The 22,143-nt window shown below is 36.9% G+C and overlaps 1 pseudogene; it reads left to right on the forward strand.

Moving 5' to 3' along the window:
• The window catches only part of LOC107702533 (glutamate receptor ionotropic, NMDA 2A-like), an 81,420-nt pseudogene that overhangs the window by 33,476 nt on the left and 25,801 nt on the right, over window positions 1-22,143 (forward strand).

Here is a 22,143-nt window from a genome sequence, read left to right on the forward strand (position 1 = left end):
TTTATACAGTATTTTGAGTGATGACTGATGAGCAGTGGGCTGCTGCTGCTTAACTAAGTAAACAAAGACAAAACTACAATAGCATATTTACAGATGAAACTGACCTGCACTTGAAACCCTGAACAGTAGTTTTGCTTCTCTGCTCCACCTGTGCGCTTCCACAGTCCACTCCATTCTCTCTCTCGCATTGATTACTCTGATCCAAACCGAGCCGAAGCATTGCCAGTCATGACTAACCGATTCATGATTTATTAGAGATTTAATTATCGAATGGCAAATTCGGAAAATAATCGCTTTAGTACATTCGGCAGGTAATTTTACAATAATAATATTAAAATAGCGGGCCAAATCGGCTGCCAGGCCACCGGGAATTGTCCCGGTTCTCCCGATGGTCAGTCCGCGCCTGATTTCCACAGACACGCAGAACATGCAGGATTCATATAGTCGTTTCGCGGCTTAATATTCATAGACACTAGTCCATATCGCGTTTTGATTCAAGTGTACTGACCTACTTTTGATTTATTCGTCCAAAATGTGGCATATTCCGTCCGCGTTATAGGCTATAGGAATTCCGTTTTTATGACTGGATTCTACGAACCAGTCTGTGTTCACCACGGACACTAAACATTCTAGCAAACTGTCTTAACTAAATTATACATGCAGACACTCATAGGAGGAGTTTTAAATGGCAAATTAGTCATTCAGAGAACACATTTTATTTTTGAATATGAAAAAAATTTCAGAGGTCCGGACCTCGGTGACCTCATATCTGGCAACGGCCATGAGTACACTGCTCTTTGGAATAATCTATTCTGATTGGTCAAGTGTGGCATTCTGAGGTCTAATATTTTTGTGTAATGGCCATCAAATTGTGTATTTGACCATGGTCCCTGACAACCAATTTCCTACAGTGTGCTAATTTCATTTCTCTCTTATAACTGACACAGTCTCGCTCTTTTCAAATAATCAAAGAATTTCAGCTCAAATGAATGTTTTATGTACAGTTTTTATTTACTATTAAGTAGCCCAGTATTTAATATTTTTTTAATGTATTGGTTATGAAATATTTAATTGTGCACACTCATTTCCCCTATTTTTACATTTAGATTGAGTTTCGATGATGAGCAAAAGTAATCTCAAAATGAATATACATTTTTCATACTCTAAATCATAATTTTGTGATGCCTAAATTCACTTGTAGCATTTAAAATTTATTTTTTATTTTTTTTAGACACATTACTATATAATATTGGCTGTTTATTGGTAATTGGCCATAACATTAATATAATTTTCAGCTTAAGCTGTTGGCCATTATTTTAATATCAGTACATCCCTAACAGTTTGCATTTGTAAAACTACTTAGATTTTTGAGCAAAAACAGAAATACAAATACTGAACTCTTGTTGCAGTGTAGTTTTATTTAGCATACTGTAGTTTGATGTCTTCTGCCTCATGGCTTGGCATATGCAAATTATTCGTAACAGTTCAATAATCATTTGCATAGGTGTCAGATAGCTAAATTACAGGAAGTGTTCCTTGAAAAAGAAATGCTCCCTCATAAGTGCCTCAGATATTTGACTTGGATGTTTTGTGGAAGTGGTTCCTAATGGGCTTTTTTAATCAAGCTTAATATACATTTTGCTTACATTGCTGAAGCAAGCTGTTGGCACAAACTATTTTGCCCTCAGCAATCTCACCAGCAGCACTTTCAAAGATTCAGTGAATGTGTTCTAGATTTCAGGCGCTAGTAACATGTCATTACCACACGCAGACACGCTTAATACAGCAGATACTCTTTTAGGAATACAGAAAGGAAGATGTTAATTTCACCTCTTTTAACATAGTGTGTGTTTTAATCATTGTTTAGCGGTCTAATTAATTAATTGGCCTGTCATGTGCTTGCTTTGTGTGTGATTGCGATGTGACGAAGGGTTTGGAAAGTGTCTCACAACTAAATGTGTGTGAGGGTGTGAATGATTTTGATTAGATCAGAGTGAAGTCTTTTCTTCAGTCTGTGAGCCACCTTGTTAATGTGTCTGTATGTGTCTGAACTGGATAGGAGTTGTTGTTGTCATATGCGTCTCTAGACATAATGTTGACAGAACGTTACTCTAGGTAAGGTTAAATAAACATGAAACTTTGATCTAACTAATGAGATTTGTTATTTGTTTGATACTTTCTGCATAAAACCGTGGTGAAGAAATGTGTGCTCATGTTCATGTGTAATGTGTATTAAAGTTATTATAGATTTGACCTACAATACTTTAAATGCTATTTTCAGGTTAACTAAATTTTTATTCAGTTTAGGTTTGTTTCTGTATATTTTTTATTTCATAGACACTTTTTTTTCTTTCTTTATTTTTTATCTAAATCCCTGTTTAGGACTGTTTTTCACAGACATGGTTTTAATTCCATCTGAAGCAAGCGCATTTGTGTTTTTCTCACATAACCTTGGCAAATGATCTACTGTTTTTCAGCTAACTCTGGTCCTCTGAGAAATCTAATCCTGTTGGGATAGAAATGTATGTGATTGCGGTACAATATTTTTTTCCACAGTGTTTCTCCTCATTTATTTTGACCTTTATCGTAAGCGTATAGCGTAACTAAAGTTGAAAACTTAAGTTGTTGCACTGCCTCATGCACCTTCATTATGAATTTGGACTTTTTTCCCAACTTTCTGGGTAAAATTGGTGGTTTTAGCTGGCATCCCATCCAATTAAAAAATATAATTAAATCAATAAAAGAGAGTGCAGTCCCAGAAACTGCTTAGAATGGCCACTCTAGCAGCATTAGGTATCATTCTTACCTTAATTCTCTTCCCTAATTATGTTGCATTATGTGATTATATAATTTGCAGTTAATAAGTTTTGTGTAATTTATTATACATACATCCAGAGCACATGCTCATCTGTATTGCCCACGTCCAGACAATAGACACAGTATGTTTTATTAGTAATAAATGCAGATCAAGTTCCCTTGCAAATTATAACATGTAATCACTGATTTCTTTGAATTTTATTAGCTGTTACTCTTTTTTTTTAGTTGTAAAATCTAATCCCATAGTAATATTATTAAATTCATTTTTTAGTCGTAGTAATTATAGTCAGTTAATGCACTATTAGTTTCTTTTGGTATAGTGTATGGGTTTTGAAAGACATGAGGGTGAGAAAATTATGACAAAATATATTAAATATATATTAATATATGAAAATTATGAGAAAATATATATTTTTTTACCTTACTCCTAAGGGAATCAGCTGAAAATTTACAGTTATTTACTTCTAAATTAAACAAAGCATGAGTTTCTTATCTACACTGCAAGATGCAACGAAACTAAATTGCTCCTATTACAATAAACAAAACTGTTTGCATTGTAGAAATCATCATTGATTTTAATTGAAACAATTTATATTATGTTGCACCACTTCCTTGCAATGTAGATTTGGTGTGAGGCAATGAGACCTTTTTTTATTCCATCAATATGAAGAGATTTGTGCACATTTTGTTGAACATTTTTGGTAACTTTCTATGAAGCCCATATTTATAATACATTATAACTATGAGAAATATAATCCATTGTAACTTAAGTGGATGCAACATGTTCACTGTGTGTTATAAATCATCATACTCTTAAAAGCTATAACCACAAATAAGTAAATATTATAAAACATTAAAACTGTTCTTATGAATATTCATAAGAACAGTTTTAATGTTTTATAATATTTACTTATTTGTGGTTATAGCTTTTAAGAGTATGATGATTTATAACACACAGTGAACATGTTGCATCCACTTAAGTTACAATGGATTATATTTCTCATAGTTATAATGTATTATAAGTCTCATATCTTGCCATCTTTCTTATGCTACTTTACTTAAAGCCAGTCAGTCAGACTTTACTTAAAAATCAGATCAGATGAATGTGTAATAAGACATATTTGCTCTGAACTATTTTTAATGTAATATCAGTTTGATTATTTTGACGGTTCCCCAACAGACAAACTGACTACAAGTAACTTTGCAAGTACGTCAACATTCTACCAACCCTAACCTTAACCTAAGCCTACTAATACTCTAATGAGAGTTAGTTGACATGTAGTTGCAAAGTTGCTTATAGCTTATAACCACAAATGCATTATGCATTCATTATAATGCCTTAAGAATACCCTTATAATGTGTTATAAATATGGGCTTCATAGAAAGTGTTACCACATTTTTTCACCCCCTCTGTTGCTGTTCAGAAAAATATTGAGTTAAACTGCATCACACTTTGTATTGCCATCTGCAGGTGGGAGGTTCAATTACATAGGCACATAGGTCAGAAAATCCTTTAACAATGAAGAAACCTGAATATGACAAAAATCATTATTTATTTTCATTGTTTGTTATTTTCAGTTAATTTGTCAACCACCACTAGATAAAACTTTATTCATCATATTTATCATAGTTTTCATTTATTTTTTGTCATTTTTTCCATTTATTTTGTGTTATTTTATGTCTATTTTATTCCTAGAGTTAACCAGGAAGACTTATGTTCCCATGAGGTTTTGTTTTTGTTATCCAGAGTTGCCTTCTTTTATATGATATTCTGGGTCTGCTGCATTTAATGTAGTTGACTTACCTGGGAATACTGGGAAGGCTGCTTGGCATGCCAATGCTCTACTGACAGAAACAGAGGAAAGAGCAAACAACACGGGTGCAGCCAGCCATAAATGGTGTTCTTGGCGTGGATGAGGGTTAAGGGCATAACAGCAGTGGTTATTGGTAGGCTTACACAAGACTAACAGAAACGTGGACAGATTTCCACATAATTTGCATAATTTCTATGCCGGCAAATCTATGCCAAAAAGAACCGAGTGCACCAGTTATGTTTACGCACACGCTAAATTGCTTCCACGAAAGGATAACAGATCCACGCACAAGAAAACGGGAGCCTGCATGCTCTTTTTAAACACTCGCGCGCGCATCACATCACCTGTGCGTGCAATACAAGCCCTCGTGAGCGAGGATATGTCTCATCGCACACGTGTGAACATCCCCCTCATTCTCGCGCTCTGTATTTTTTCACCTGCTTGCTTTTGCTCGCGCGAACACTTTTATGTGTTCACAGTCGTGGGGCGGGACTTGCTGTTTTAATTGTAATCTCAAACGCCATTGGTTACTTCCCCTTTTCCGGAGGTCAGCTGTGATTGGACACCTGTGAAAAAGCGATCCATAATTCGCATGTGACCTGAGACATGGCTTTATCAACGGACCAGATGCATGTAAATTGTCATTTATTTTTTTATAAATATAACATGGCTGCTTTAATGAAAAAGTAATTGCATGCTTTGTCAATAGGATGTTTAGCAGAAAGTTTATTAACATAAATTCTTCCGTTTACTAGTGATTGCAATCTTGTGATGTTTTACGAAGATAAAACACCACATAAACCCTTTTTATAGATTGTAATGACACGTTTCCACGGTTATTAGCATGGTAAATCTACCAACATTTTTTATACAACACAATGCTTTGGGTTATATTAACTTCGCAAAATACAAATAAAATAAGATAAAACTAACAGTCAACTTGTTGCTATAACTCAAATTAGCTGTAGTTCACTACTATATTACCACTATATGCTTGTCCATTAAAGGGGTCATATGATGCGATTTCAAGTTTTCCTTTCTCTTTGGAGTGTTACAAGCTGATTGTGCATAGATAAGACTAAAGTCACAAACCCAAAGAGATATTCTTTATCAAAGTTAAGACTCTGCCATGTATTTTCAGGTTATGTACTTGAATGCAGCAAATAACAACCAGGCATCAACAGCTTACCACTTCTTCTCAGAACAGAAATAGTTCAAAAATTTGCTTTACCATCAAGGTGTGCATAGTAACAAGAAAGAAACGAAAAACACCAATTATATGTCTGTAAATATATTTCATTTATTTCTTTATTTATTTTTTACATAAGGGTGAGGGGAGACCAAGGAGTGTTATTTGCTGCATTCAAGTGCATGATCTGAAAATAAAAAGAAAATACAAACCAATTTGGGATTTACAATTATGTACACTTACAATTATTTAATGGACAAGTATATAGTGGTGAACTACAGCTAATTTGAGTTATAGCAACAAGTTGACTATTAGTTTTCAATGGATTCAATCGTGTGAATCAGAAATTCATAAAGAGAGCCATTTACTTCATTCCTGAATGAATCAGCCGTTTGAACGAAATGAATGAATTAATGACTCAATGACTTAAAGACATTTACCGCCACCTTTTAGTTTCTTATTTAGAATATCATTTCATTTAAAAAATAATTTCCATATTAATAAATAACAATTTAAAAAAAAGAACATTAAAGGGATAGTTCACCCAAAAATGAAAATTTAGTCAATCTTTACTCACCCTCATATTATTTAAAAACTGTATGACTTAACTTTCTTTTGCGGAACATAAAAGAAGGTATTTTGAAGAATGTTGGTAACCAAGCTGTTTTGGTTACCAGTGACTTTCATTGTATGAACAAAAAATACTGAGATGTTTCTCAAATTATCTTCTTTTATGTTTCATAGCTTATGTTAGGCTGTTATAGCCTAAACATTTATGTGTAATAGATTTTGTTTAATCAAATATAATATTTCTTTCTAAAGCTACTTTTTGTATTGTCTACATGATACTTTTCTCATTTAACACAATATTGGCTTTAAATGATAATTTGTGGGTATTTTCACTGCCAAATTTAATTTGCGATTCATTAGATTAATTAATCGCCACGTAATGTAATTAATTCGATTACAAATTTGAATCAACTGACAGCCCTACTTTAAATCCATTCCACAGATTTTCCTTCACAATCAATCAGAAAATGTGCAAAGGCATGAACATTCTTTGTGGGCCCAGTAATAGGTAGTGGTTAATATGGGATTTGAATATGATTTTTTTATATAGCTCTCATTACTCCTGATCTAATAAGGGAAGACATTGGAAGAAATGCTTACTTTGGTTGAATGGCATCGCACGTTATGAACTCAGTCTTCCTTAAGTTGCATGATGCTTCTGCTCTTGCGATTTTATTGGACTTTGAGTTTTCCACAGTAATGAAGTTTTAATGAATTCTGGGATTTTGAGTATTTGGGGGTTTGAATTGGCCTAAGGGGAGAATAATAGAGACATTAAAAAGGCATTGTTTCTGCAAGCAGAAACAATAATGTGTTTCCGCTCAAAAAGGGAGACTCAGCACCGAATACTAATGTACAGGCACACACACATGTAAATCTGTATGCATACTGCATACTAAATTATATAATATATTCTACTTTTTTTTCCAAAAGAGAGAACACATAAGTGATAAGTGACACATGTGGCAAAATATAAACCCTGCCTATATCTCTCATCTGTGTGTGTGTGTGTGTGTGTGTGCATCATAGTGGTATTTGATGGATGAGTGGTTGTTGTGATAAAGGGCTTTAGGAACGGAGAGATGTCAGGGTGGAGGTGTGTGTGAAGTGAGACATGTTACGTTTTGATGGCTGAGAGTATGTTTAGGTGGATGATGGATGGTTAGAATAAACAAGTACAGTGTTCTGATGAAAGGATGTTTTGGAAGAGCAGTGGAAGGAATGCAAGACCTGCTTCATGGTGGCATGTTCAGATGGAAAGATGTTAGAAATGAAAGAACATTCTGATACTTAAATGAAAAAAGAGAATAGATTTGAGGACAGGGAAATAAAATTCTTTCAAAAGTGACAGGTGAGACAGTGAACCTCTTTATTAAGACAACTTTCAGAGAACACTTTGACGAATACAGATTAATAAACGAAAAAGGAGCAATCAAAGAAGCTCCTGTGACACCTATAGTTAAAGGAACGATAACTGGAATAATGCATTTATGGCATGAGTAAAGACATTTAGATGCCTTTTGGATGTAGGCCTATAGTGGGACCAAAAAGAGAATGGATGGATGGATGGTTGGCTGGCTGGCTAGACACAAAAGAGCAGACAGACAGATAGTGTGCTTGAACACTTGATTTTCCAGAATGCATTATGCATTACCTATGTTGAATTTCTTTGAATTACATTTCAGCAAATTCCTGTGAGACATAGCCAATTCAATTTAAAAAAAGAAAAAAAAATCACAAATTGAAAGTGAGATAATTCTTCAAAGTTGAATTTTGCACAACCATGTAGAAAGCAGCAGTCTTACTATAGTTTAGCGATTATTCATTACCTGAAGCTAACAGCTCATACTGTAGACATTGGACATGTTCCTTTGTGATGCTCTGCCAAGCTTGTACTGTTGCCACCTTTGGTGCCTCCTTGTTTGCTGTAATTCTGATATCAAAAACACACAGTTGGATTCAGATTAAACAATTGTTTTAATTTTTTATGTATTTATTTATTTGATTTTTTTTGTGCCTGAATGCTCATAGGGTGCCTAAGCAGAGTTTTAGTCAAGCTGCCAAATATAGTCCCATCCAATGTTTTTAAGGCATTCGAGTGGATAAGAGCCAACAGTGTAATCACCAACAATGACAAATTGGAGAGAACCAGTAGTACCCATATACCATTGGCCTTGGGACATTATTCACAGATGAATTTGTGTGGCTTGGATACTGTCAGGTTCTTTCTTGCTACACATTGTTCCTTTCTGTCAGTCTGTCCAGATCTGCCTTTATCTAATTTATCTCTGTTTTGCTATCTTAACTGGCTCATTATCTCCTACTCCTATTTGTTATAGCCTCTCAAGATTAATTTTATGATACTACATTTTTTCTTTCTCTGCCTTCAGCGAGTCTTTATAGAGGCAGGAATCAGAAAGAATCTCAAGACACAATATTATCACTATAGATGGGTCATGATACAATGCACATTGAAACATTCTTTTGAAATGTCTTTTTGTGCATTTGTGCAATGCAGTGTAATCTAACTATTAGATACATTTTTGTTGTTGTTTTATCTTGAATGCAGCAAGACTTTTTTTCTGTGTACTGCCAAAATGAGTGTACACATGATTTCGGTGAGGATAGGCATTTTAATTCTATCTTTGTTGACATGTCAATGTAACTTTATACCATAAAATACCATATATATTTTAATATAAGATAAAATGGCAGTGCAACTAATTCAGATACTTGGGTCAGTGTGCATGATTCAAAATCATGTCACTGTTCTCAGTGTGTTTCTTGCTGTGCAATGAAGTGGTAGAGGTAAAGATGAAATATTTGTTACCAAGCTTCTGGGTCAGTGGCTGTAGCACAAGTGGCAAGGTTATGGGTTGTCGGGCAGCCCCATGCACAGGAAATCATGTTCAGGTGAGTCTGGTTTTCTATTACTATCACAGATATTATCAACAGGACAGTACACTTGATTGCAAAGGCTTCATGTACCTATGTGTACCTGGACTTTGCAAGGGTCAGTTTCTGACGGATGGATCCCTTGGCTCTAATATATCTTTATGAAGGTAGGTTGAAGCCCAGGGCTCACAGGAACTGGCTTAATGGTGTGGGCTGTCAGCTTACAAAAGGTGATCTTTTCTGAGTGTCCTTTCTTGATCTGATCTAAGAGGTCAATGGCGGAACAACATCCAGTGGCGATGGCAGAGATAGGTCATCTAGCAAAATGTCTGAGGTACCACTTTCGTGCCAAGGAGGAAGTATGGTCCAAGTCCTCCTATCCTTCATGACTGTGCTCTTCAATGATCATCAGAGCTCTTCAGAGCAGGGGATGCTAAAGGGTTGAACATGATCAACCAAAAAAGGCAAGTTCTGTCAGTGGCTCTAACTTAGACTGGAGGAGATAATTGGCTGAGTACTGTCTAAATTAATAAACATCATGGACTATGTCTTTTACCCTCTCTAAAATCATGCTAGCTAAAATGATTAGGTCATTCCTGACTATAGCTATAATCGCTATTTTCTATTGTAATATATTTTAAAATATAATGTTATGGGAAAACTGAATTTTCAGCAGCTATTACTCCAGTCTTCTGTGTCATATGATCATTTATAAATCATTCTAATATGCTGATTTGATGCTCAAGAAACATTTATTTTTGTTATCAATGTTGTGCTTTTTAGTATATTTAAGCAGTTATGCTGTTATGGAAACATTTTTTTCAGGATTCTTTAGTGAATAGAAACAAGAAGAACAAGAACATTTATTAAAAGTAGAGATCTTTTGTAACATTATTAAATGTCTTTAGGTTACATTTATTCCGCAAATATGTTTTTAATTAATCAAAAGTATTGATTTCCTAGGAAAAAAATACTGTCCCCAAACTTTTGAATGGTTGTGTAAGTGCCACAAAATGGAGGGTGGCATTTTTATACAACAATATTAAAATTCTGGCAGTTATTGACAAGTCTATAATTATTTTCATGTTATTGCTGACACATTATATTTTAATTCCATGCTATTTTGTCTGGAAAAAAAAAAAAAACTAAAATAAATTATTACATTCTCTACAAGTGAACAACATTATAATGTAAAGAAGGAAACATGAATATTTTTCGAGATTTTCTCAATACTTTTTTTTTTTTTTTTTGCCTGTTTTTGTTTTCTCCTGGAGTGTCAGTCAGACAGTTGTTCAAACCCTGGCCAGTCTCTTCTGAGTAATAGCAGAACAGGGAGCTTTTTCTGTACTTCTCCCACTTTGATGAAGTGAGAACAGCAGGCATTTTCCACCAAAAAAATGGGATTGCTTTGGGACATATAGCATACATTCAGAAAGATTTATTCCAAATGTCTTTAGTGCCAGAGTAGCTCATTACTCTCTAATGTGTTTAAGTTTCTGTATTTAAAAAAATAATATGACCGTAGGACAGCAAACTCCCAAGCGTCATATTCTGAATCATAATGCTAACAACCATCATAAACAAATCAAATAATCTTTGATAAACTGTATTTTGGAAATGCAAATATGAATGAGCATTTTAACATTTTTGAGGGCTAATCAGTATGTGTGGATGATCAGGATAATCTCTGGACTCTGTCTATATCACTTGAGATTACTTCAAAAGATCCATGTGGATGTTGAATTATTGATATGATTTTTCCATTTCTTCTATTTTTTAATTTGCATGACATTCCAAAGCTGGAAAACAAAAAGTAATCAAAGAAAGCATAAAAAACAAAGATTAGACAGTGTTGCAGTGATTGCAATGATTATACTGTATATCTTCATAGTGGCAGTCAAAGAGTGTTTTCATTAAGCAACATTCATATGCAGCATTATCAAGAAAATGGCAGCTCCAAGGTCAGGATGTGTGGACAAATGGGTGACAAGATTGAAGAAGTGCTTTAATGGAAAGATATTTCCGCGCTCTGACCCTCATACCCTCTCTGATTAAAGCAATTTCCAGGCACACACATTTTTTGTGTGTTTGTTTGTGTGTGTGCATCTACCTGCAAACTTCCAGCGCTACAGTTAAATCCTAACCCTCTTCACATGCTTATCAACCTCCTGCCAAACTGGAAAACCTCTCAGCACCTCAAGTACCAAAAAAAAAGATTCTTGTGTGTGAGTCTGTATGATTTATTTTCGAAACCTGGTCTAAGTCTGGGTATTTTTGATTAGATGCACTGTATGAGTGTGCACATGTACACATGGCTATACAAGTATGTGCACCTTTGCATATATCCATTTACACCTGAGATTTGTGTGTGTGTGTGTGTGTGCGCGCATGCACCTGAGCTTCGTGAGCGCGCCCGAGCTGTGTGCATACCTCTAATCCAGTTTCATCCTAGAGCCTCTTAAACCCTGAAGTGCTGCATTCACAGTACAAAAGGGACCATCCAAAAACATAGAGTGCAGCCACTACATTTGCATTGATTTATTAACTCAGTGTATCTGGGACACAGTTTTAATGTCTCCTGAATTGTTTGTGTGATATATTTTTAGAACGTGACATAACTGGTTTATGTGAAGTTTGGTGCTCGCTCAGTTTTGGATCAGTGGAGATGTATTGCTTTGTGACTCAGTTATGAGCTGAAAATTCAATTTTCTCAGTAGGTTCAGTTACAGTGAAGTACAGTTTGAGGAGCATACATTTACCTCATGTAAATTCAATAGCCTTTGGCCCCTTTTTTTATTCTGCACACAGTATGGTGCTAATCCTTGGCAAATACCTCCTCCTTACCTGTTTATTTGTGTGTCACTGTTTGTTTAATCTCAGTATTTTAAATCTGTCACAGCACCGTGTTGGACAGATCAGCATCTGTGTGTTTGCACAGCGCATGAACCATGATATTCATAAGCTCCATTGTTGCTCGTTTATGTGTTTGTGTATTCTGAGATATCAAGCTGTCACCGCACAAGGATGCAGTTATTATTCTTAACTCAGTCAGTGACTCCAGTGTGACAGTGTGCAGCAATTTCTGTCTTTCTTCCCTCTCCTGTATTCAGCGTTCACTGTCTGCTCCTGATGTGTGCCCTTCTCTCTTGCTCGTTCCTGTTCCCTCTATAGACCTTTTCACACTTCCAAGTTCGTAAAGCTGAAGGCTTCAGTAGTAGGGTACAGAAACTTCTGTTTTATCAGCGGCAGTGAGAAACAGCCCTTCCACTGTTTTCAAATATTTCTCAGGGGTGATGAAACAAAGCAAAATGATTTCATGTTATACAACTGGATGAAAGCAGATATTTTATGGTTTAAAGCAGGAGTACATAAAGTGGCCCCCAAAAGACACACTTAAAATCTGTGAACATCGTTGCATTAGATACAAAGTATCAAAGTACACTACCGTCTGTTTTTTTTTTTTTTTTTACCAAGGCTGGATTTATTTAAAAGATACAGTAAAAACCGTAATATTGTGAAATACCAGAATCTAAAACAACTATTTTCTATTTTAATATATTTTCAAATGTAATTTAAACCTATTCCTGTGATAGCAATGCTGAATTTTCAGCAGCCATTACTCCATTTAGTGTCACATTCTTATTATTATCAATGTTGGAAACAGCTGTGCTGCTTATTTTTGTAGAAATTGTGATCATTTTTGGATTGAATAGTAAGCTAAAAACAACAGCATTTATTTGAAATAGAAATGTGAGATTATTAATGTTTTTTGATCAGTTTAATTCTTCTTTGAAGAATTAATTACTTTCAACAACAAAAAATATCTTACTGACCCCAAACTTTTGAACAGTAGTGTATTTGTTGTTTTATCATTTAAAACCTAACCTTTGTAGGTTTTTGCTTCAAAGTGTGATTGTGTAATTTTTCTTTCAAATAAATGCCACTTTTGTTATCCAATGCAATGACATTTGTACATTTTAAATGTGGCTTACAGTAAGTGTCCAAATGCTTTTTGAGACCACTGTACATGTGTAAACAGCAGTTCAAAAAGTTGTATTTTATTAAAGATATGCAAAAATGCAGTATAAACAGGACTACATATAGCACATTAAACAACATTAGAGAAAAACAGGGTCATGCATAAAAAAAACCCATACATTTATGAGTAAAAATTGGACAGAGTAAACAATAATATTGCACAGAGAGAACAATAATGTTCACATTACTTTCAAGCACTTTTTATTCCATATACTTTCCATGGATGTTTTAAAACCCATTTTATATTGTTCAGAGACAGGCATATTTCTAACCCCAGCCAATTGAGCTTGAATGTATAATGACCAAATGTACACACAACAAGATAAATTACAGAAGTGAGTTTGGATTTGGATGCAGTGTACATAATAGCGAAGATGGAAACATTGCTGTGTCTGCAACTACATTATGTTTGAAGTAAAAAGGAAAAAAATATATGCTGCAACAGCATCAGTGAAACATTAGAAGTAACAATCATTTATAAAATGTCTCTTTGGACTTGAGTTGGCAACATGAAATCCTCTGAGAGTCACCTGAATAGCGTGCAACTCATCGTTTTTCCTCATGGACCGTAGTCTGAGAATCACCTCGCTATTTACCACCTCAGATACTGTTGTACATTTCAAATGGAAGCTAACACTAGCAGAAAGGCACCATGTCAAGCTAAGGAAACAGTTTAAAATGTTAAAGTTTTATTGTTCCAGTTCAGCTAAGGTAGTTTAGTTGGTTTATCAGAACCGACGACTGTCCATTTGCAAGAATGCAGGTGGAAGTACAATTACCAAACTATCAGAGTCGGATGTGACAACACATGATTTATATTTCCCCGCATCTCTTTATCTAACTTTCCTTTTCTGTCTTCACTCCTACTCATATTTCCTTTTCTCCTTTTCTCTTCCACCACCTGTTCTTTTTGGCTCTCCCTCCCTGTTGCTCTCTCTCTATCTCTCTCGTTCTTCCAGGATTCCAGTTCTTCGTTTTTCCAGTTTGGGGCCTCCCTCCAGCAGGAGGCGCTGTTGATGCTTACTATAATGGAGGAGTATGACTGGCACGTCTTCTCGGTGGTCACCACCAAGTTCCCAGGTTTCCAGGAGTTCATAGCCACCGTTCGCGTCACGGTGGACCACAGCTTCATTCGTTGGGACCTTCAGAGCGTAGTGACGCTGGACGGCGTTGGCGAACCTGAGGACCGTGCCCATGTCCAGCTCAAACGGATCCAGTCACCCGTCATCCTCCTCTACTGCTCCAAAGACGAAGCAGCGTTGGTTATGGAGGAAGCCCGTTCACTAGGGCTCACCGGGGCTGGCTTTGTGTGGATTGTTCCTAGTCTGACGAAAGGAAATCTTGAACAAACCCCGGAAGCCTTTCCGATGGGGATGATATCTGTGGCATATGATGAATGGGATTATCCCCTGGAGACGCGTGTGCAGGACGCTGTGGGGATTATCAGTTCTGCAGCCGCTGCCATGTTCAGAGAGGAAGGTCGGATACCTGACGGAACGGCTAGCTGCTACGACCAATCAGAGAAGCCGGAGGTGCCACCAAGTGCTCTGCGCAGGTAAGTACGGTTGCCATATATTGCTTACGGTTGCTTGCATGAGAATTAGTTTGAAATAATGAAATGGACAAACATACACAAATATAGAACTAACCTGTGGTAAATCCTTTCATATGTACTGTGCAATGGTAGTTATACTTCGAGAAAGAGAGATTACATCAACGTTAACATGATAAAGCACAATCTTTTTCAAATTCTGTAATCTCAACATACTTATGTAGATGCTTCATGCTGTGTCTTTTGGCTCGCCTTTCTGTACTACAGCTTGGCCACCTACTTCTTTGGGCAAGCAGTTCATTTTACAAGCCTCAAACTTACTGGCAAACAGTACTCTTTCTTGTAACTCAATCCAGCAAAGCGGCTAACATGGGTTTCCAGAGTACATTATTCCGCTCTGCAATAGGTGCACTTAGAAATGAGAATAGCACTTAAAGAATTGAGTAGTACTTTTGACAAATGTGTCAAAATGATGTTCACTATATGAGTGTCCTAAAAAAAAAGCTGTTTTATTGTACATAAGTGACCCTTTCATTGTAGCCATCATGTTGAAATAACTTTGAATGAGTTATAAAGACAAACTTCCAGGGAACAATTTTTTCAACTTATGTTATGCACCAGTCAGTTTGTGATCTGGATGATTTTGAGAGCTTTTGGGGGCATAAGAGAGGCTAAAGCCATCATATTGGTGGTTTTGGAAGAAAAATTAGGACAGGCACACACCAAGGGGTCAAGGTTTGGCTGGTTTGCATGGTCCAGTTAGCCCCTGATTGACTTGTAAACAATTGTGTCCGGAACTGAGTGGCTGCGAGCAAAAATGGCAGAATTCAAATTGCGTACTTCCAAGAAGACCAAGGAACTGGCATTGAAATGAATGCTAACGGACAGCTTTCTCCAGGCATTACAGACCTCCACGCACTACAAGACACAACTCAGCACCCTTCGCAAGGCACAAATTCATGCACATACTAACCCATAGTAAGTCCATTCTTGACAGCATTTCAGCAAACAATGTGGAGGAAGGTCTTGCGATTTGCACAGAATGGGGAAAAAGAGCAAACAATATGGATGAGACAGTGGTTGAGCAGACGTGGGCAGTAGCTAGCTGCCACTTTGATGTTTTTTATGTTGTTTTTGGCTTCCACTTCCCACTGCCTCGCCCTCCTCTTGCGCTTTTTTTCTTTGGAAATCTTATTGACTGCTTGCCATTGCTGCTTGGAGATGCACAAATGCACACATCTGTTAGGCTAGATTTCAAAAAGTTTGCGAGTGTGTCACAAGTGTGTGCACTGTGAGCATCCATGATGAATCTGTGGCTTAAAACATAAAAGGGTGACAAGCAAGTCTTGTAGCTTGTGCTAGACTTAAGCGCTAGCAAAACGTAAAGGTCAACAAAAAAAGAAAGAGCCAAAAGCATTTATTATAGTTCACTTGATTTTGTAGTAGGTCTGGTTTCCAACCTGTGGACTGGGACACACTAGGGGGCCTCATGAAAACCTTAAAAGTATTTCAATGTAACAATTATTGCTAATATATTAAAATAATCTCTTATCTAAAATAAAATGCTAAAAAAAAACATAATCAATAACAACCCTCTACACACACCTTGGCAATATAATCACCGTTGGCTAGTCAATTCTTTAGTTTACTCGCTAGACTGATATACACACACACACACACACACACACACACACACACACAGCTTCTTAAATCGTAGCTTCTTAATCAGTCAATCAAGCATTATATTATTATATTATGATAATTAAGCATTATTTAATGATAGAACTTTAGTGATTAGAACTTGGTAACCATGTATGAAAGCATATGTGTCATTTTAACTGAACTTTGGACTGGTGGTGATGCTTAAGATATTGTTGGTCATTCAGGATTTCTGTAAAAAATAGATAATAGTAATATATAATAGTAATTATTATTAAAAGATAATACTACTACTACTAATTCTACTACTAATAACAATATACAACGCACTAAGGATTGATGAGCTGCTGGGTTCATGAATATGAATCACGGTGTCAGCGTTCGCTCGAACTGATTTGCTGAAATCAAAACAGGGACGGTAATAGATGAGCGTATATTCTGCTTGTTCTTAAAAGCTGAATAATTCTAAATGAACTCTGTTATTTTGACAGGAAAATACAACAAAGAATATGGTTTACATGTAGCGTAATTCTACTACTAATAACAATATACAACGCACTAAGGATTGATGAGCTGCTGGGTTCATGAATATGAATCACGGTGTCAGCGTTCGCTCGAACTGATTTGCTGAAATCAAAACAGGGACGGTAATAGATGAGCACCAGCCAATGAGATTGCCGTTTGCGCATTAGCTCCGCCCACTACCAGAGGAACCGGCATATCTTCTGCTTGTTCTAAAAAGCTGAATAATTCTAAATTAACTCCATTATTTTGACATGAAAATACAACAAAGAATATGGTTTACATGTAGCGTGTCGATTCAGCATGGTATGTAAGACTCTCGCTCTCTCTCTTTGCATGTGTGAAAAACATCACTATCAGCAAAGCAACGGCGAGTCGCTCGCCTACACACTAGATGTTACGGTACGTCAAATCCAGGTGCGCTGCACATCCATTGAGATGAATTGAAAAAGTACAGATCGCTCGATGGAGAGCAACTCTCAAGCTTTCAGTCAGAGTGTTCAGTGAGTGAAAATATATCTGTGCTAAACTTATAACTAGCCTCCAACTCACACACTGGTGAGTATCCACAAGTTTCCTACGCCCCATGAGGCCTTGCGTTAAAAGTGGGAGTGTCTTCCGGTTTGAAGTAAATAAGCGGGACGTGACACTCATTCATTCAACAGTTGACAATCATTCAAGATTTAGCGATCCAAACTTGCTAACGATGTGGGAACAACTTCAGTGAACTTAAAAAGGGTGAAATAGTACCTTTATAGTAAAATAGTGAAACAGTGCATTTACCCTCCGCGGTAGATTGTTGGGAAGATGACCTGAAGAAGTGGCCTCGTATCACGTACGGGTGTGCCCCACACCTCCTAAAAAGTGAAGCTGCGGGCTCTTTGATCGCCCCCTGGTGGCTGGCTGCAGTACAGGTCTTAAACCCCGCCCTCTCCATGTAAACGAATGGGACTTGAGTCAAAATAATAAAATGAATTACACTTCCAATACAATTTTCCGAAAGATAGTTTTGGTCATTTAAGGTAGTTGTTATTATGCTGATATATGTTCAATTGTTCGTTTTTGTGATGTTTGATTTTAGCTAGTAATTTGATGCTATAAAAATAGCATGCGTGTCGTTATGATTGACAGTTGTGATTGACAGCTTCTCTGAGCGGACTGTCGGAGCTTCGAGAGGAGATTGAAGATATAACCAACTAGGGCTGGGTTTTGACACAAATTTCACGATTCGATTCGATTCTCATTCACAAGCTTGCGATTCGATTCGATTACCAATTCGATTTGATTCGATTCAATATCGATTATTTTGGATATATATCGGGTACAGTACATGCCAAATTTTCTCAAGGAAAAAAAATCTCAACTAATGCTGTAAAATATACATGAGAGTCAGTTGGTACAACATTACTATAATATTGAAGGTTAAAATTAATGAAGTTTTTACAATAATAAAGTTACTGTTACATATTAATATTTCTACTTCAATTCGTTTTTTTTGAAATATAAACATTTAAATGGTGGCTGTCATAAAAACTTGATGGGTTTATTCAAACAAATTAAACATTGAAGAACAGTAAAAATTATAATGAATATGTTATATGGTGCATATAGTAAGCAAAATGCCCCTCTCTACAGTTTATTTTTCTATCTGACTAATGAGTTCATAGTCACCGAATATGTTTTTTTTCTGAGGTAAATGTGACGTTACGTGACATTGTTTACAAGCCGTTATTTTGGCGTCTTTACGCGGCTGAAACACCGATTGAGCGATTACATGAGACAGGATACGGATTGTAAAGTTGTACTCTTTTTTTTAACTTACCTTCGGATATTTAGTCATGATTATTTTGTGCTGAAACTGGTATTAAAGTGGAGGAGATGATCAGTTCACGTGCGCCATGCGCTGCCGCGTCTGTTGATCTGAGGCGTTACAGCGATCTGTCACTTCACATTAAACAGCGCCAAAACGGCATTTATTGTTTAAATACTGCAATACAATGGACAGAATTTGAAATCTGAGACTTTGTTTCATATGAAATGTACCAAAGCACAATGCTTATTGCGATTTATTGGATCGTCCATTAACTGAAAACAGGCTAGACTAATCGATTCTTGGGATTTAGGAATCGATATTTTTCCGTAAAAATGAGAATCGATTAATATCGAGATATCTATATTTTTTACCCGGCCCTATAACCAACTATTAATTTTCGATTTCTGTGTTATTTCACACTGACAAAATGAGTTGTTCAGCAGTAAACTGTGCTAACCGACCTACTGGATCTGATGGATCACTGAGTTTTTTCGGTAACGTTAAATGTGGGCTTTATAAGCTAACTAATAAATGTTATTAGATAAGATAACACGCCTAAAGTTAGCCATGACGGGAAAAAGCAAGTGATCGTTATCTGGCAGTTACTAATTCTTTTTATGGGTATAAAATAATAATTAGGAAGACAAAACTAATGATAGCCTACTCTAATCAATTATAGTACTGTCTACAGCAATCGATCTCCTGTAACGTTAGTTGAACTTGATTTAAAATGGCAGGACCGTTTCTGACATTTTAGAGATGTTTCTAGTGACATATTAAACTAAAGATCGTTGATTTTGCTGTCCCACACATTGTGGTAGACTAGTTGTTCATTTTAAATAATTGTAAAAAATAGCCTACGTCACTACTCTTTTTCAATATATGTGACCCTGGACCACAAAACCAGTCGGGTAATTTTTTTAAACAACTATTTGAAAATCTGGAATCTGAGGGTGCAAAAAAATAAAAATACTGAGAAAATCGCCTTTAAAGTTGTCCAAATTAAGTTCTTAGCAATGCATATTGCTAATCAAAATTTAAGTTTTTATATATTTATGGTAGGAAATTTACAAAATATCTTCATGGAACATGATCTTTACTTGATATCCAAATTTTTGGCATAAAAGAAAAATCGATAATTTTGACCCATACAATGTTTTTTTGGCTATTGCTAAAAATATACCCAAGCGACTTAAGACTTAAGGTCCAGGGTCACATATAGTATATTATTGTGTGTTTTTAAATTTAAGTCGTTAGTAGTAGTATTTACCTTATTTTAGCAAGCCTTCAGTATAGGGCAGTCAAATGAGAAGTTCAGGGGGCGTGGTTGATTGGGTCTGCGCTGCGGGAGTTTGGGTGGGAGTTTGATTCTGCGGCTCCACCCCACGACACTACTGTGCAGACTCTGGCTCCATACGAATCTCTACTGCGCAGACTCTGGCTCCAAATGAATCTACCTCTACTGTGCAGACTCTGGCTCCAAATTACATAATTTACTCAAGATGGCAGCGGCCATACTGAGATGCTTTGGCTTCACTTTTCTATAGTGGAAGGAAGTGGAGACGCGTCGTCTATCTTTTTTTACAGTCTATGATCACGTACTGTAGCATTTTTAGCTATTTTGTAGATTCAGTAGCCTGTAATGGTAAGGCGATGAACAATTTGAAAAGCTCAGAGGCGTATCAGTATCTACACAGTGATAAAGTTGGTTGGGTGTTATTTAAGGATGTCGGAAACAACCTTATGTATCTAAAAGCGGACATTGAGCCGAGCCAGAGCCTACATGCATCACATCATAAGGCTTGGGTGCTAGCATCAGTGACAGGTGAAGTACAGACAGCGGGTTGTTCATGTATTGCACGGCCAGGGCACTCTTGTAGTCATGCAGAGGCACTTTTGTGGAAGGTCAGTAAAGTAAGGACAATTAAGGGCACGAAAATTGTTTATTGTATTGTGATATTAACTAATAAATGTACTAAACTGAAATGATTACATTGTGTCATTCGTGTTCTGCATATGTTGCTTCACAGTAGCCTTCACTTCAAATCTTTAGTCTATGATTGTTGGATGATAAAACTAGCACACAAAATACTAGGGATGCACAGAAATGAAAATTTTGTGCCGAAACCGAAAATTCTGGATGCACGTGGCCGAAAATGGAAAATGCTCTGTAATAATTATTTATTAAATAATATAAAGTAATTTTGTAAGACTTTTTAATTTAACTCCATTTTAATGATACTGAATTTAAAAAAACACAAGCCAATAACCACTTTTATTGAAAGTAACAAAATTGGACAGAAAATATATCAATATTAAATATCAATATATTATTTTTATTCAGTATTATCAGAGCATGTGAGTAGAGCATAGGTAGCGTAATTTTACCAGCGTTGCCCAGTACAGATGTGCTACAGCATGTTACAGCACAGTAGCGCTATTCCAAACAGGAGCAAGTATACTACATAGAAATTTCCTGCCGGTGCACTGAGCGGAGTTTGCTTTTCAGGTGAGCATGAGCGGAACGCACATTCATAGAGTGGAATATTGAGCACGACAGCTAGATGGAGAGTGAAACCTGCGCACTGAGCACTGCCGGTGTCACAATTCACTCGGGGAGCAAGGAACGAGGAAACGAGGAGTTCTTGAATAACACACTTTAATACTCCACAGGAAAACCAAGAACAAGGAGGACATTCAACAAGTAGACCCAACAAACAAGAACTGAAAGGACTAGGGCTTTTAAAGGCAGGATTATTGGGGAGGAACAAGACACACCAGGAATCAAATTAACACAATCAACATGAGGAAGAAACTGGGTCACAGGGGCAAAAACACACACAGAATAGTCCATAATCCTGACATAATGCCCTCTCCCGTAAGGTGCGTCCTCGCACCGTAGCAACAACAGAGGGAGGCATGGGTGGGAACTTGGGAGGAGGTTCCGGAGGAGGACGGATATCCGGGAGGAGGCCGGCAGACAGAGACCAGGGGGGCGACGAAGGAGGGAGGAGCCAGGGAGGAGACAGGAGGGACCCGGAGAAAGAGGAGCACAGTGGTGGAGGAGGCGGAGACGGAGAGCCGATGAGCCAGGGCGACGGGGAGGATCCGGAGGTCCTAGGCGGAGCAGATGGCGCCGGCGACCGACGCGGAGATGTGGATCCGGGAGGCTGCGGTGGAGCCGGAGCGACAGAGGACAGAGGACTGAGGTGGAGCCGAGGGGATGAAGGAGCCTGACGGAGCCAGAGGGACGAGGCGAAGCCAGAGGAGTGGA

The sequence above is a fragment of the Sinocyclocheilus anshuiensis genome, unplaced genomic scaffold (assembly GCF_001515605.1).
Source record: "Sinocyclocheilus anshuiensis isolate Anshui unplaced genomic scaffold, SAMN03320099.WGS_v1.1 scaffold218, whole genome shotgun sequence".
Classification (NCBI taxonomy): domain Eukaryota; kingdom Metazoa; phylum Chordata; class Actinopteri; order Cypriniformes; family Cyprinidae; genus Sinocyclocheilus; species Sinocyclocheilus anshuiensis.